This window comes from Erinaceus europaeus, chromosome 5 (genome assembly GCF_950295315.1).
Source record: "Erinaceus europaeus chromosome 5, mEriEur2.1, whole genome shotgun sequence".
NCBI lineage: Eukaryota > Metazoa > Chordata > Mammalia > Eulipotyphla > Erinaceidae > Erinaceus > Erinaceus europaeus.
The window spans coordinates 69454435-69472294 of NC_080166.1; positions in this window are offsets into that span (position 1 = coordinate 69454435).

A 17860-nucleotide genomic window follows, 5' to 3' on the forward strand; every position below is an offset into this window, starting at 1 on the left:
CACTGAGAGAAGAGAAATTGTGCCCATGTGTCAACGACTTTACTATAAATCATTAACCAGCAATAAAAATGATTAAAATAGTGTCTCTAACATTGAATGTAATTGTGAGTACCCAGAAAGAAATAAATCAAGGGCACAGTGTGCCAAAGGATGCTAGTTTTTCATTCCTTTAAAAAAAACTAATTTATTAACATGAGAGGAAGGAAAAGGAAAGGAAGAGGCAGGGAGGGGAAGGAAGGGAGGGGAAAGAAGGGGAAGAAACAGAGCATGACTGTAGCAAAGTAAATACTTACTCTACTGTGCCACCTGCCAGAGTCCCTGAGTATTGGTAGTTTTGGGATGAAGTAATCTGTATTTGATTAGATGCAATCTTAAAGAAGTTTATATTACTATAAATCTGAGGAATATCATTCTGTGAATGGACAAAAGTTTATCCATGTGACAATCTTGTGCACTGAGCATACTTTAAAGTGTCTTTGTTTTATGAACTAGAGACATATGCCAGTGAAGTTCAAGGGATGGAACCAGGAGCCAAATGGCCCATGCATTCAAATCTGGCGTAATGCTTCCCAGATCAAAAACTTAATGTTTTTTACAACTTATTTCAATGGTAAGAATTAGACAGTTGTAAGTCTTATTTTTTAATGTTCTTATATTTGCTTCTTACTTGAAGCCTCTAGTGTTAATAGTGTATTGTCATAATGTATTATATATTACATTAAAACTTAACTGCTAACATGCTTTGCTTTAACTATGCCTACCATTTAACAATTTTATCCTACTACCACTACTACAAATAACACTGATAATACTGATATTAATACTAATAATGCTATTTATACTATGCTAAATAGTATTCCAAAAATATATGTATTATTTAAGCAAATTTTATATTGACTTAGAAAGTGGCAACATTTGACTCTATTTAACTAAAGATGAAAAAGAGGCACTAAGAAATAAAATAATTTGCCCAAATTCATATGTATATTTAATGATAGAATTATACTTAAATAACTAACTACTCTACATAAGACCTCCTATTTAACTGTGTTTTAAATATGCATATTTAGTCTTAGTGCTCCACACATTATCATTAAAGAACTTGCAGTCTGTTGATTACAAAACATATCATATGTATTTTAGCTTGAAAAGAATATTTGCAACTATTGGAAAAGTAATTATGATGTTTTCCCTCTTTTAGTCAATATAGAAGACAATTTCAAAATAGGAATTCATACATTTTTAAAAGGAAGTGCACAAAACTATAACTCTGCCACGGTTTTACAGATTACTGTCATAGTTAAATCTTTTTCTCTTCCTCATTAAAGTACTGGATTGTCAGAAAAGCCATGACATAATTTGCAAATAAATATATAATAGTAAGAAGTATAACTTTGAGGATTGTAGATTTTATTTTATTTTATTTTATTTTTTTAATTTATTTTATTTTTTTATTTAAATTTTTAATTTAAGAAAGGATTAGTGAACAAAAGCATAAGGTAGGAGGGGTACAACTCCACACAATTCCCACCACCCAATCCCCATAACCCATCCTCTCCCATGATAGCCTTCCCATTCTCTAGCCCTCTGGGAGCATGGACCCAGGGTCGTTGAGGGTTGCAGAAGGTAGAGGGTCTGGCTTCTGTAATTGCTTCCCCGCTGAACATGGGCGTTGACTGGTCGGTCCATACTCCCAGTCTGCCTCTCTCTTTCCCTAGTAAGGTGTGTCTCTGGGGAAGCTGAGCTCCAGGACACATTGGTGGGGTCTTCAATCCAGGGAAGCCTAGCCAGCATCCTGGTGGCATCTGGAACCTGGTGATTGAAAAGAGAGTTAACATACAAAGCCAAACAATTTGTTGAGCAAACATGGATCCCAAGATTGGAATAGTGGAGAGGAAGTGTTGGGGAGGTACTCACTGCAAACTCTAGTGTAATCCTGCTTTCAGGTATATATTTTGCAGTAGTTTATGGATACGTGTGCGCATACGCTCTCTCTCACAGAAACTGGTGTATGTCTAGGTTATGGGACTTTGTTAGAAAGTGAACTACCTGAGATGAAATTAGAGTGTACTATGAAAGGATTTTATTTTTTAAGCACTACTAGGGTTATCACTGGGGCTATGTGCAGGCATTAGTATCCATTTTCCTTTTCTTTCCTTTTCTTTCTTTCTTTCTTTCTTTCTTTCTTTCTTTCTTTCTTTCTTTCTTTCTTTCTAATTTTTATTCATTGCCACCAAAAGAAATTGAAAGAGAAGGGGGAGATGGAGAGTGAGAGAGAATAAGAGAGGCCTACAGACCTGCTTTGCCACTCCTGAAGCTTCCCACTTTCAGATGGCGAGTGGAGGTTTGAGCCCTGAGCCTTGCTCTTAGTAATATGTGCACTTAACCAGGTGTACCACCACTTGGTCCCCCAGGACTATATATTTAAACAGGTTACTTTAGTTGCCTACATGGGGAAATCACATCTTCAGGGAAGAAAATGTTATTGATGTGTTATGTTATGTGGCTTATGAGTACTAAATGCTTATTACAAGATTTTTTCCATATTGACTATATGGAACTTTAATATATGAGAACTATTATGACGACATTTTAAGTGCATTTCATAATTTAATATTATTAGGGCTGGGGAGACAGCATAATGAGTAAGCAAAAGACTTTCACATTTGAAGTTCAGAGGTATCAGGTTCAACCCCTAGGGTCATCATAATCCAGAGCTGATGTGCTCTGGTGTCTCTCTTGCACTCTATATATCTCTCTATCATTTATCTATCATTTCTTTCTCTCTGCATCTCTTTTTTATTAATCAAATAAAGTACCTTTTAAAAAAATTAATAGTGTCAAAACTTTTCACCCTTTCTTTTCCTAAATAAAACTGACCTGGGTCCTCTGAGGTATCAGAAAGCAAAACCTGGCCCAAGGCTTTTATTTCAGAAGAGGTGACCATCCACGCCCATGCATGTTAAAAAGTTTTAGCTTTGATTGAACAAGGGCAGTCTCCTTCTTCATAAATATGCATATTTTTCTAGAAAATTAAATATACATAATTATTAAGTCAACCTAACAGTGCCTGATAAATCAATAGACCCCCTACTTTTCCTTTGAACCTTGCTGTCAAGCTTCCTAACTCCAATTGTTTTCAAGTCAAGAAATCCCATCTTTTTTCTCTATTTTTTTCTTTTAGTTACTGTTACTATTTGTTGTTGTTAACAAAAGCACTGCTCAGCTCTGATTTATGGTGATGTTGGGGATTGAATCTGAGGCCTCTGGTTCTCAGGCAGGGAGATATTTCCCATAGGTATTATGCTATCTTCCTATCCCTGCTTCTTTTCTATGCAGCTGTTCCTACAAATACTTTGAAGAAAAAAATGTAAGATTAAATCACTAATAAAGTAAATAAAAATACATTGATATATAATTATATACATGTTTTTTTAATTTATGATTCACTATACTAAGTAAATGGTATCATATAGGCTTTTTGAACCTAATACGCAAATTAAGTTACAAGTAGAAGATCAATAGAGATAAAATAAAGAAGGTAGAATATTTTTGAAGAGAAATATTCAGTGGTAAATTAACCCAGAGGCTATCAATAAATTTAAAAAAATAGATTCGTGAATCTAAGTTCCTACATCAAAACACACATTTCCAAAATTATTAGGGCTACAAAATTCTCAGTACAAAATACCTTGCTGTCAGAGCAGCAAACAGACACAGGAAGTATAGTTCAGATTGAGCTATTTAGCTGAACAATAATGTCAGTCTTTTCACCCTATCTCCTAAAAGAGTGTGAATTAGTGGCATACTTGATTATGTGAATTTCATTTCCTGTCTCTTCCAGTCCTATTCCTTGGAAGAAGTGTTAAAAGAGAAATGAAATGACTAAGGGGTAAACAACAGGAAAGAAAAATATATGGTTCACGGTTAATCACAAATTAAATCCTGTTTTGTTTTCTTTGTTTGTTTGTTTTTGGTTTTGTTTTTTGCCTTCAATTGACTTTGTCAAGAAAGAGGTGATCTCAGAGTTAATCACTGTCTTCTAATTATAAACATTTACTTTAGTGGAGATTTCTACAGAACTGTTTGTTGGTTGAAATATTTCAATGGGATTTACTTTGATTAAAATTATTACTTATAGTACTTATTTCAAATCTTTAAGTCTTTCAGGCTGAAATACACTTTATAGTATTATATTATTATATGAAAATGAGTACTGTTTACATTAGCAAATGTAATGATAGAGGAGTGAACATTTTCACCTAAGTCTCTGGATTCTTTCCCTGGGCAGACAACCCCACCAATGTATGCTGGAACCCCATCTCTCCAGAGCCTTGCCCCACTAGGGAAAGAGAGAAACAGGCTGGGAGTATAGATCGACCTGCCAACATTCATGTGCAATGGGGAGGCAATTACAGAAGCCAGACCTTCCACCTTCTGCACCTGGGTCCATACTCCCAGAGGGATAAAGAATAGGAAAGCTTGCAAGTAGGGGATGGGATACAAAGTTCTGATGGTGGGAACAGTGTGGAATTGTACCCCTCTTATCATATGGTCTTGTCAATATTTCCATTTTAAATTATAAATAACAAAAAATTAAAAATTATATAAACAGGATAAAAAAATTAAGGGGAAATGAAGTGGTGTATCCTGTTGAGCATAAACATGCACACTGCAGTGCACAAGGACCCAAGTTCATGCCTTGCAGGGGTTGGGGGAAGCTTCAAGAGTAGTGAAATAGTGCTGCAGGTGTCTTTCTTGCTCTCCCTCTCAATCTGTCTGTCCTCTCTCTGCCTCTATCCAAAATAAACAAAGAAAATATTTTTAAAACCAAATTTATTTATTCATTCATTATTACTTTACTGACTGGGAATTTATGCATATGCAACTTAAACCACTTCTCAGGACTACTTTTGCATTCAGTTAGAGAGGCAGAGAGAGAGTTAGAGAGGCAGTGTGAGAGAACCTACGTCACTGGAACTTTATCTGTTGCCACAGTACCTCCCACACGAATATAGCCTGGGTCAAACTCATAGCAATTCAGACATCCTATCTTGTGAACTATTTTTCCACACACCCATCCCCAAATCAAATCAATGCCACCACTAAGAGGAATAGTTATAAATGTCAAAGGCAGTCAGTAGGAAGAAATGGAAGTATATATTCTGAGCTGAGGAATGGGGCAGAGTTCTAAGGCTTTAATGAGAGAGAAAAGTAATATGCATGAGGAAGGAGTGACTCATATGACAGATCAGATGTTCCCTCTACTACATATGGTTCTGTAAGGGAGAATATTATTCCTGGTCTTTTTGCATTACTTTTTTTTTTTCATTCTGAGCTTTGTATCACATTTTAGTTTCCATTATCAAACACTCTGCTTCTCTTTATTTTCTATAATATGGAACATTTTTAAAATTTCTTTCTCAGTGTCCTAGAGAATGCACTGATTTCTGTTTTTTGTTTGTTTGTTTTTTGTTTTGTTTTTTGCCTCCAGGGCTATCGCTGGAGCTCTGTGCCTGCACTAGGAATCCACTGCTCCTGGTGACCATCTTTTCCATTTTGCTGTTGAATAGGACAGAAAGAAATTGAAAGAGGAGGGGAAGGGGAAGACATAGAGGGGGAAAAGAAGACACCTGCAGACCTGCTTCACCACTTGCAAAATGACCCCCCTATAAGTGAGGAGCTGAGGTTTTTAACTGGGATCCTTGCACTGGTCCTTATACATTGTACTATGTGCACTTAACGTGCACCCAGCTTCCTGATTTCTGGTGTTTGTTTTTAATGATAGTGAAAGTGAATTATGACATATATCAACAGCCAGGGAGGTGACTCAGTGGTATAGAACAAAACATGCACATGTGAGGTTCCAAGTTTGGTCTCTACCAGCACATATCCAAAGTGATGCTCTAGTTCATTCTCTCTCTCTCTCCGTATTTTAAAAGATGATACTATTGTTTCAGGTGTGTATAGCTGAATATAAAAAATATGTATAAGCTACACTATGTTCAATATTGATTGTTTCTTCATGACTAAATTGATGTCAAACTGGTCAACACTTTAGTATTGCTGAGTCACATACAGATTTTATTGTCATGCTATAAGACTGTTAGAAATTGAATGATAGAATATCTGCATAAATTAGTGACTTCTAGATTGCTGCTTAGAAAAACAAATATTTCTCTTTGTGATTAACAAGTAAACTCAGAGAGTATATTTGGTGACTGCCCAACCAGGTCACATTTTTTTTATTATTATCTTTATTTATTTATTGGATAGAGACAGAGGAAGGGGGAAATAGAGAGGAAGAGAAATAGAGAAACACCTGCAGCTCTGATTTACTGCTATTAAAGTTTTGCCACTGCAGGTGGGGACTGGGGGTTTGAACCTGGGTTCTAGTGCACTGTCATGTGTTCTAAACCTGGTGTACACCACCCAGTCCCGGTCACAAAAATTTTTCAAAGCACAGCTTTATTTGACTTTTGTTAAGATTTATTTTACTTACTACCCATGAGAGAGAAACTTGCCCATGAGCTAAAGAGAGAGAGAGAGAAACCAAAGCACAACTCTGGTCCACATAGTGCCAAGTATCAAACAGGGAATCTCTGGCATGCAGGTCTCATGTGCTACCATTTTATATAGTTGTTTCCACAGCCATATAGTCCAAAACTTTGGCATCAGCTTATGATCCTAGCCTAAACCCATGTTTATATATCACTCATCAAATCGTGGTTTTCTAAATGTACCACTTCTATATATTGGGTACTATAGCTGGAATTTTTATATGTTTTTATTATTGGACAATAAATTGTTTACAGTAGGTACAGTTATTGGTACATGTGTAAAAATTTTCCATTTTCTGCAAAACACTCTCAGCCCCAGCCTAGTTCCTGATTTACCATCATTCACCAGGACCTGAAACTCCACCCAGACCTCTAGTACTTTGCTTTGGTGCAATACATCAAACCCAGTCTAAGTTCTAATTTGTGTTTACCCTTTCTGTTCTTATTTCAAACTTCTGTCCATGAGTAAGATCGTCCCAAATTCATCCTTCTCTTTTTGGCTCATCTCACTTAACATGAGTCTTTCAAGCTCCATTTAAGACGAGGTGAAAAAGACGAACCTGTCATTCTTTTTTTTTTTTTTAAATTTTTTATTTAAGAAAGGATTAATGAAAAAAAACATAAGGTAGGAGGAGTACAACTCCACACAATTCCCACCACCCAATCTCCATAACCCATCCCTTCCCATGATAGCTTTTCCGTTCTCTCGCCCTCTGGGAGCATGGACCCAGGGTCATTGAGGGTTGCAGAAGGTAGAAGGTCTGGCTCCTATAATTGCTTCCCCGCTGAACATGGGCGTTGACTAGTCGATCCATACACCCAGTCTGCCTCTCTCTTTCCCTAATAAGGTGTGTCTCTGGGGAAGCTGAGCTCCAGGAAACATTGGTGGGGTCTTCAATCCAGGGAAGCCGGGCCAGCATCCTGGTGGCATCTGGAACCTGGTGATTGAAAAGAGAGTTAACATATGAAGCCAAACAATTTGTTGAGCAATCATGGATCCCAAGCTTGGAATAGTGCAGAGGAAGTGATAGGGAGGTACTCACTGCAAACTCTAATGTACTTCTGCTTTCAGGTATGTATTTTTGCAGTTTATGGATACGTGTGAACATAAGCTCTCTCTCACAGAAACTGGTGTATATCTAGGTTATGGGACTTTGTTAGAAAGTGAACCACTTGAGATGAAATTAGAGTGTACTATAAAAGGAAAGGTCTCACCCGAGTAATGAAGCCGAAGGGTTGTCATTCCACATGTGAAGTCTCTGGACACAGTCTGAGGTGAAGCATGTTGAGGTAGCAATCGTTGAGTTGGTTAGGTTGTGATCGGCAGATGCAATATTATTTGGTTTGGATTGGGAGACGCATACAGGAAAGTGGGCCCTGTCCAAGGGTTCCAGGACTGGGGGAAGTAGGGGCTCTATAGTGGAGATGTGAGGTTCCTGCTGTCTTAGGTTTCAAAAAGACAATCGATAGTTAATGTTACCATCACATTATTTGGTAATTGGGTTAACTTTGAAAACTCCTTTTGTTATGGTTTGCTGTACAGTATCCAGTATCTTGTATATAGCTGTGCTATTGGATGCTTCTAATCTACTTGGTCTAGGCTTTTGAGAGAGTCTGCATATCAAATACACAGCCTATATATTAAAAAGATTCAGTTTGTGTTTTGAGAAACTTTGAGACGTACAACTGATTTACTCCCTCTCATATCTTGCTAGGGGTTTTGCTATAGTCTTGCTAGGGTTTGTCAATTTTGTCTAATCTTTCAAAGAACCAACATTTGGCTTCATTGATCTTTTGTATGGTTCTCTTATTTTCGATGTTGTTTATTTCTGCTCTAATTTTAGTGATTTCTGTCCTTCTGGTTGCTTTAGGGTTCCTTTGTTCCTCTTCCTCTAGGTCCTTGAGGTGTTCAGTAAGGTCGTTCATTTGAGCTTCTTCTTGGTGTTTAATATGTGATTGTATTGCTATAAGTTTCCCTCTCAGAACTGCTTTAGCTGTGTCCCAAATATTTTGATAGGTTGTGACTTCATTTTCATTAGTTTCCAGGAACATTTGAATTTCCTGCTTGAGTGAGTCTCTGACCCAGTGGTTCTTAAGGAGCATGTTGTTTAGTATCCAAATTCTGTGTCTTGTAATAATTTTCTGTTTGTTGTTAAATGTTAGTTTTACTCCACTGTGGTCTGAGAAGATACTTGGGAAGATTTCAATGCTCTTTAATTTATTGATGCTGTCTTTGTGGCCTAATATGTGGTCTATCATTGAGTATGTGAAGTATTGAAAAGAAGGTGTAGTCCAGTTTTTTGGGGTGGAAGAGTCTGAAAATATCCTAAGAGGTCTAGTCTGTTGATCTCTTCATTCAATTCTCTTGTAACTTTATTGGTTCTCTGCTTTGTTGATCTGTCTAAGTGTGAGAGTGGGGTATTGAAGCCTCCCACTATTATTGTATTACTATTGATGTATTTTTGAAATTATTTCAGTAGATGCTTAATGTATTTAGATAGTCCCTCGTTGGGTGCATAGATGTTAATAATTGTTAAGTCTTCTTGGCTGATTGATCCTCTAATCATTATGTAATGTCCTTGCCTACCTTTTATTACTTTATTTAATTTAAAATCTATCATGTCTGAGTTGAGAATGGCTGTTTCTGCCCTTTTTTTGTGGTCCATTAGCCTGTATGATAGTTTTCCATCCTTTCACTTTAAGTCTGTGTTTATCTTGTTGTGACAGATGGGATTCTTGCAAGCAGCATATGGTTGGGTTATGTTTTCTGATCCATCCCCCCACCTTGTACCTTTTGATGGGTGAGTTTAAGCCATTGACGTTTACTGATATTATGCATTTAATGTATTGTAGTGCCATTGTTCAAAAAAAATTGTTTGCTCTGATATATTGCAAGTATTATAGTGGTGTTCTTGTTTATAAGAGGTCTTTTAGTACCTCTTTCAGGGCCGGCTTGGTGATGGTTGCCTCCTTTAATTGTTGTTTATCTAAGAAGGTTTTGATCCCTCCATCTAGTTTGAATGAAAGTCTAGCACAATATATTATCCTTGGTCGAAACCCTTTTTCATTCAGGGCTCGATAGATATCTTGCCACTCCCTTCTGGCTTTTAGAGTTTGAGTGGAGAAGTCTGCAGATAATCTTATGTGTTTTCCCTTGTATGTGACAAATCCTTTAGGATCCTTTGTATGTGACAAATCCTTGTATGTGACAAATCCTTTAGGATCCTTTCTTTATCCTTATTTCTTCTCATTGTGACTATGATGTGTCTTGGTGTCTTCAGGTCTGGGTTGATTCTATTTGTTACTCTCTGGGCCTCTTGAATCTTGATATCCTTTCTGTTGTTCATGTCTTGGAAGTTTCTTTCTATTATTTCCTCTAGAATGTTTGCTTCCCCTTCCTCTCTTTCTTCCTCTGGCAGGCCAATTATATGAATGTTACTTCTTTTGAGATCATCCCATATGTCTCTGTTGTTGTTTTCAGTGTCTCTCAATCTCTTTTTAAGCTCTTTCACCTCTTTCTTTGTTTTCTCTAACTCATCCTCTGTCTGACTAATTCTGTTTTCTGCTTCTGTTAGTCTGCATTCCCTTGCCTCAGCTTCTTTCTTCATTAAAGCTATTCCAGCTTTCAGTTCTCTGATTGCCTCAAGATAATCAGTATTTTTGGGGGGTCTCAACTGTTGTTTCCCTAATACTGCCATTCCTTTCCTCCAGTGTTGTTTTCATTTCTGTGATTAATAAGTTTATTATTGCTTGCATACTTTTCTTAACTATGGTTACTTCTGGCTGATTTGTAGTTTCTTCTGGGCTCTTGTCTTCATTCACTGGAGTAGCAGTTTTATTTGTTTTTGATCTACCCATTTTATTCATTTATGTGTTTCTTTTTTTTATGCTCTGTTGTTCCTCAGTTGTTGTGCCTTGAGTACAAGTAACACTGTACTAAAAATACCTTTATGACAATTGCACTCACCAACCTCCGGAATTACAGTAGCAACTGAAGTAAGTATTGAAGTAGTTTAATCATTACCAGTTAGCCAAACAATTTCTCCAGTCCGTGAAAAAATAGTAACCAAATCCCAGTGAAGAAAGAGAAAAGAAAGAGAGGATAGCAAGGATAGACAATTATGCAAATCTACTATCCACTGTATATTCTAGGGGTAACAAGAGAGGAAAGGGAACTAGAGCAGAGATACACACATAGAGAGTCCACTCTGAGTCAGATTTCTTCCCCAAAATAATTCACAAATTCAGAAAGGTGAAGAAGGAAGAAGTGTATGACAAGATTAAAAAAAAGAGAGAGAGACAAGAGAGAGAAAAGGGAGAAGATAAGTAAAATAGTTGTAATTAAAGAGTAGTGCAAGGAAATTCCCAAATGTGTATCAGTGAATTCAAAAAAGCACCCTGTTTGGTAGTGTGGGGTATCCTGCTAGGAGCTGGTCCCCAGAGACTGCTTATGGGGGGGGGGGGGGCGGGAAGGAGGTATGCTTGAAAATTAAAAGGGAGAAAAAAGAATTTTTTCCTTTTTTTTCCCTACTCTAATTCTTAACCCAAATTAAGTTATAGTCCCCTTCTTGGTGTCTAAGGACCCCTTATTGGCTGGCCTGCTAAAGGCAGAAAATCCTACTGTTTCCAGTAGATGTGTTCGGAACTCAGCAGCTAGCAGCTTCTCAGTCCGCCATCTTCCGGGAAACCCCCCCCTCCAGACTTTTTTAAAGGATTTCTCGAAAATGAAAACTAGCTCCAAGTACTTTAATCCAATGAGAGCTATACTCAAGAAGTCTTTGGATCCGCTCTTAGGGTTGCTGTGGTCCCTGTAGAGTCCCAAGAGAAAGCCCCCGAGCTATAGTGCTCCCTCCGGTTCCTCTGCCGGCCGCCCAGCAGCTCTGCAACTGGCGGAGGAACCGCCTTCCCGGGCGGAGGACAATGCCCGGCCCACCCACCTTGCCCAGCACCGCCTGGGATGTCTCTAGCAGCTGCCCGCTAGTTCGTGCCACCTTTACTCTAATTCTTAACCCAAATCAAGTTATAGTCACCATCTTGGTGTCACCGATAGGGCCCCTTATTGACTGGCCTGCTAAAGGCAGAAAATCCCGTTTCCAGAAGATGTAATCAGAGCTCACGCCCACTAGTGGCTTCTCAGTCTGCCATCTTCCGATGCCATCTTCTTCAGGGCTCCGATCCTGCAGGCCATTTTTTTCCCCTTTTGTTGCCCCTGTTGTTGTAGCCTCTTTGTGTTTATTATTATTGCTATTGTTGATGTTGTTCATTGTTGAATAGGACAGAGAGAAATGGAGAGAGGAGGGGAAAACAGAGAGGGGGAGAGAAAGATAGACACCTGCAGGCCTGCTTCACCACCTGTCAAACCTATCATTCTTAATAGCTCAGTAGTATTATGTACATATCATATACCACAAATTTCTCAGCCATTCACTCATTTGTTGTTGGACACCTAAGTTTCTTTCAGGTTTTGGCTTAAAAAAAACTTTTCACTTTTAGACACTTCTATAGTTTTTCATTAAAAAAAAACACAAACTACTCATGGACTTTTTGTTATCTTAATATTCATTACACTCACAATTTCATTATTTTTCATCATGCTCAAATGTTCTCGATTTTAAACCTACAGGAGCCCTTTAATTCCAATGTTTACATATCTGATAACTACATCATCTCCTTTAAAAATGTCATTTTGATGGACAGTCAAAAAAAAAAAAAAGAAAGAAAGAAAAGAGAAAAAGAAGGGAAATTCTGACAAAGGGTAAAAAAAAAAAAATCAATGTTTCTAAATATATGTTCTATCCAAGTTTCCAAAAGCAGATTTGCTATAGTAGTTTGAATCTGATTGTGCAGAGCAGCCCAAGATAAAGTGGGAGATTAAGAGCAGTGAGAGTGTAGATCCTTCTCAATCAACACAGCCACTTGGATATTGTCTCCAGTGCTTGGGAGGATGCTGTGAGGACAAACACTTGCAATTTCCAATGTCAGTCTTTCACTTTAGATCATGGTAGAACTGACTAGAAGAGAACTAGATTGGCTATGTTTTGAAATGCAACTAAAAGTGTTTGCTGATGTATTCGGTGAGGGAGTGTATAAAAATAAATATGGAAAAATTCTATTTTTTTTCCTCATGAGTAACAAAGTTTCCTGCATTCGAAAAGGCTTAAAGAGAAATAAATTGTGAAACAACAAGCACGGAAAAACAAATATTCTAATATAGTCATTTTAGATATCTGTGTGTCCTTAAATTATTTCAAGTAGATCTCTTGAGTTTCTGAAGATGCAAATTTGAGTTTTATTAGATTATGTATATCACTTAAAACTACTTAAATGAATGAAATGACCTAGTGAGAGATACACATGGGAAGATGTGCATTTGGGCACTGTGTCATATAAAAGGAAAGGCCAGGAAAGGAGTTAGAGATAAATGACTTAGGATAATGAGAGCTGAATTGATAATCTTGAGTCCACTAGGGTCATTTATTAGAATTTTTTTAAGTTTTCAATTTTATATTAGAAGCATCAAATGTGATATGTTAAAATCATATTTAAGACTTTTAAAACAGCCTTTTATTGTATGTGTCATCAAAACCTTGAATCTTCAAGAAGCATCTGTTGTGGATTAAAATGCAAATAATTCTTATTTATCAACATTTTTGCTTCTGACACTTCAAAATTATATGTAGTTTTGCTGTATAAAAATGTCTCATGCTCATCATCACAACTGTTAAGGACTCCCCACCCTCTTTAGCTATTATGAGCTAATTGATTTTATGGAGAGAAGGAAACCTGTGAAGAACAATTTTGGAGAGGATTGTAATCATCTGAGAATACTAAGCTTTTGTTTTAAGTTTTAACCACACCACTGCAAATATCCTAAGAGATGGTTTTAAAGCTAAATTGAAAATTGCTCTTGGGCTGAAAGCTTATATGCCAAGTGAAATTTCACTAAAGTGGGAGTTTATAAGTGCTGACAAGCCCTTAACTATAGTGATGCTAAAAACATTACTATTATAAGAACACTACAGAAGCTATTAGAGCTCTCAAATTCCCCCTTTAGTGTTCACTTACTAAATGAAAGCGTGAATATGCAACAAGAGAATGAAGGAGGTGTTATTTTTCAGAAGGAAAGATGATTGAAATTTTTAAAGTCACTTTGGGATATTACAGGACTTTATCATACAATAGAAGAGTTTCTTCTATATCCAAAAGGTTAGAGGTAAGGCAGAAAACTATGATGACACAGAGTTTTCTATGATTCTGTTGAACTTCATAATCATTATATTGTTTTACTAAAAGTGAACAGCTGGCAACTTAATGTCCCTCCATACTGGGATCTACTTGAGGGCTCTTCTTACTTCCTGTTATGAGACTAATTTATATAGTAATTATAAGTATAAACATGTTAAGGAAAATTAATCATTAATTGCCATATTGCTTGTTTCCCAGTAACCATATACTCATTTCATCTCTATTCATTTCCAAAGAATAGTTTTATCCCTTTAACTGAGGAAGGCACATCTAACACCAAGTGAGCTATCCTTAAAATATTTTTTTGTTTTTATATTGTAGATGGTGTTTTCATTTCTTTTTCCTTATTTTTTTTTTGTTGGGAGATTATGTTTTACAGTGAACATGGGACGATCTCACTCGTAGAAAGAAGTTGAAAATTTTAGACAAGGGGAACAAAGTAGAATTTGGACTGGATATGGTGTACTGTAATAAAGTAAAGGACTGGGGTGGGGGTGGTTGTCTTTCAGGTCCAGGTGTAAGATGGTGGAGGAGGACCTAGGCTGTACGTAAGAGTATTTTACAAAAAAATGAGAAAATTTACACATGTCAAAAAAAGAAAGAAAAGACAAAGAAAAGAAATATATAATTAGAAATTTCAAGTTAGAGTTCAGTTTCTTTCTTTTTATTTCTGAGGGAAATAGGACCTTGTAATTGCATAATACCGCCACTCTGGACTACTTTTTCCATTCAGAGAGAGAAAGGACAGAGGCACCACCACAGTCAGGCTTGATGCATTACCATAGCCCCTTCCACGTGGTATTAGGGCTTGAGGCTGTGGTGATCTCATGAGAATGCAGGCACTTTTTTTGGTGAGATGTTTTGACTTGGGTATTTTCTTCTGTTTAAATCAGATTGAATTTAATCTGTCTGAAACTATTAAACATCTATCTGGAGACCCCATAGTGTCACTCAGGAAGAAATTTCCTTTAAGTTTATTAGGTTCTTTTGTCTCACTGTGTCTGTAATCTCACCTATGATAGCATACATTTTGTTTTCTAATTCAATACATTCACTCTATTATATTTTAATAAAATTAGCAGCAGTAAGGAATAACTGAAACTACCACTTGATGTTTAGGAGTCTACTGTCTGTAGCTTACAGTTAGGTAATATTCTGAGTTCTTGAATTCTTTATAGGAATCTGAAGAATAATACAAGAAACAAAGTTTAATAGAGCTACCATGCAAACATTTTTTGGCATAAAATTCTCAGCCTTGGTGAGAATTTCAGAAAAAAAAAATAATAGGTCAGCTGAGAATATATTTTTGAAGTTGATAAAAATTTTTGCTGCTTTTCAAATTACTACAGAGGAGACTATATATCTTAGTATCTCCCTTGCCATCAGCTCCTTCAGATATATTTATTCTCTTCAGTACTGCCCTTGTGAGTAAAGAAACAATCACAAAAATATTTCCCATATGTCCTCTTAAATTCTCTTATAACTTCTGCTCAAGTTTCTCAGTTTCTGGTCAGTCTCAACATTCCTTAATCAGCTTCATGTTTAACTAAGCAATATCTCTGAATTCTACCTACTACATCTCTTATTTTGCTATCTTTTTAAATTTTTACTTTCTCCATGCCTTCTTCTCTGGATGATAAAATTGTCTGTTTGGTTAGTTTCAGTATTTTTTTTTTCTTCCAGGGTTATTGCTGGGCTCCGTGCCGGCACCATGAATCCTGCGCTCCTGGAGGCCATTTTTCCCCCTTTTGTTGCCCTTGTTGTTGTAGCCTCATTGTGGTTATTATTATTGCCATTATTGATGTTGTTCGTTGTTGGATAGGACAGAGAGAAATGGAGAGAGGAGGGGAAGACAGAGAGGAGGAGAGAAAGACACCTGCAGACCTGCTTCACTGCTCATGAAGCGACTCCCCTGCAGGTGGGGAGCCGGGGGCTCGAACCGGGATCCTTGAGCTGGTCCCTGCGCCTTGTGCCAAATGCGCTTAACCCACTGCGCCACCGCCCGACCCCCAGTTTCAGTATTTTTTTCACTGTTCACTTCAGTGTCTAAAATAGTGAATGTCAGGGTCCTTGATACTCAACACATATGTATTACCTAAGTGAAAAAAAACATATAAATTCTCTTTTTTTTTTTTTACCTCCAGGTTTATTGTTGGGGCTAGGTGCCTGCATCACGAATCCACTGCTCCTGTAGGCTATTTTTCCCTTTTTGTTGCCCCCCCCCTTTTTTGTGATTATTGTTGTGGTTATTATTATTGTTGTTATTGACATCATTGTTGTTGGATAGGACAAAGAAATCGAGAGAGGAGGGGTTGACAGGGAGAGAAAGATAAATACCTGTAGAAGGCCTGCCTCACAACTTATGAAGCGACACCCTTGCAAGTGGGGAGCCTAGCACTCGAACTGGGATGCTTAACCCGGCCCTTGCTGTTGGCACCATGTGCGCTTACCCTGCTGTACTACCGCCTGACCCCCAAGTGGTGTCTTTCATCTCCAAGGATAACACTGATGGCTCTGTAGAAAGAACAAGTGTTTTCTATAACTATGAGGGATTTTTAGTTCAATGATTAGAGGATCTGAGATACGAAAATTTCAAAGATGAGAAAATATATGTTTTTATTTTTTTATATATATTTATTCCCTTTTGTTGCCCTTGTTGTTTCTGTTTATTGTTGCAGTTAATATTGTTGTTGGATAGGACAGAGAGAAATGGAGATAGGAGGGGAAGACAGAGAGGGGGAGAGAAAGATAGACACCTGCAGACCTGCTTCAAGGCGTGTGAAGAGACGCCCCTGCAGGTGGGGAGCCAGGGTCTAGAATCGGGATCCTTACACGGGTCCCTGCGCTTTGCACCGCATGTGCTTAACCCGCAGCACTACGCCCGACTCCCACGAGAAAATATTATTACATAATTTTATTCTTCTACATTGTTGCTAATATCTAATGCTGATGACTAAGGAAGGGACAAATTCAGGAAAATTGCCTGCACTTTTTTGATCACTGAATATTTTATTTTTACTACTGAATAGCTGATTAAGCAACTCACAGTAGTATCTTCGAAAACATTTCTTTAGGAACGTCAGATGTATTAGTAATATTTCTAGTAGGTCAACAAGACATGGAATGATCTCAGATATTTGTGCATCAGAATCATATATGGCATTTGATAAAATAATATAAATTCCTGTGCTACATATCCAGAGATTGTAAGTCAATAAGAATTTGGTAAACATTTACATACATACATGTGTGCTTACCTATATATAGATAGGCTCATATGTATAGTCTGACATGTAAAATGTTTATACATATGCATACACATACATGTGTATGTCACCTCTCCAATCACTCTATTGCAAATGTATCAAATGCATTTTCTATGTACATGTGTATTTTATGAAAATGCTGGGACATTAAAAAAGATAAGTACTTTATTTGTTTCCTATGGCTATTTGAACAACACATTCCAAACTAGATGGGTTAAAAAAAAAAAAGAAACATTTGCTATCTCATAGTGCTGGAGGCTAGAAGTTTGAAATTAAAGAGTCAGCAGGGCCAAGCTCCCTCTGAGATGCTTGAGTAGAAATAATATTTCCTGCCTTTTCCTAGCTTCTGGTGGTAACCATAAATTCTCAACATTCCCTGGCTTGTAACTACTTGACCCTTAATGTTTTGCCTCTCTTTTTACAAAGAATTTATCCATGTTTCTTCACAGTGTCTTATTGCATGGGTACTAGTTATATTGAGTTAAGAGTCTGCCTCACTCTAATATAACCTCTCACTACCTAATTATGTTTGGAACCATTCTGTTTCTGGATAAGCTAATATAGTTAGAACTTTAAGATATCTTCTGGATAGACATATTTCAATCCACAACATATGCTTTTTTTCTTACAATGGAATTTATATCAGGATAAAGAATTCTACATATTTCAAAGCACACACTATGTGCTATAATGTTTTTATTACTTTAAAAAATATATATATATATATTTTACTCATATCTCATTTGCTTTAGATTCTTTCCCTATTCAGTGGTTGTTGAACAAAATGCT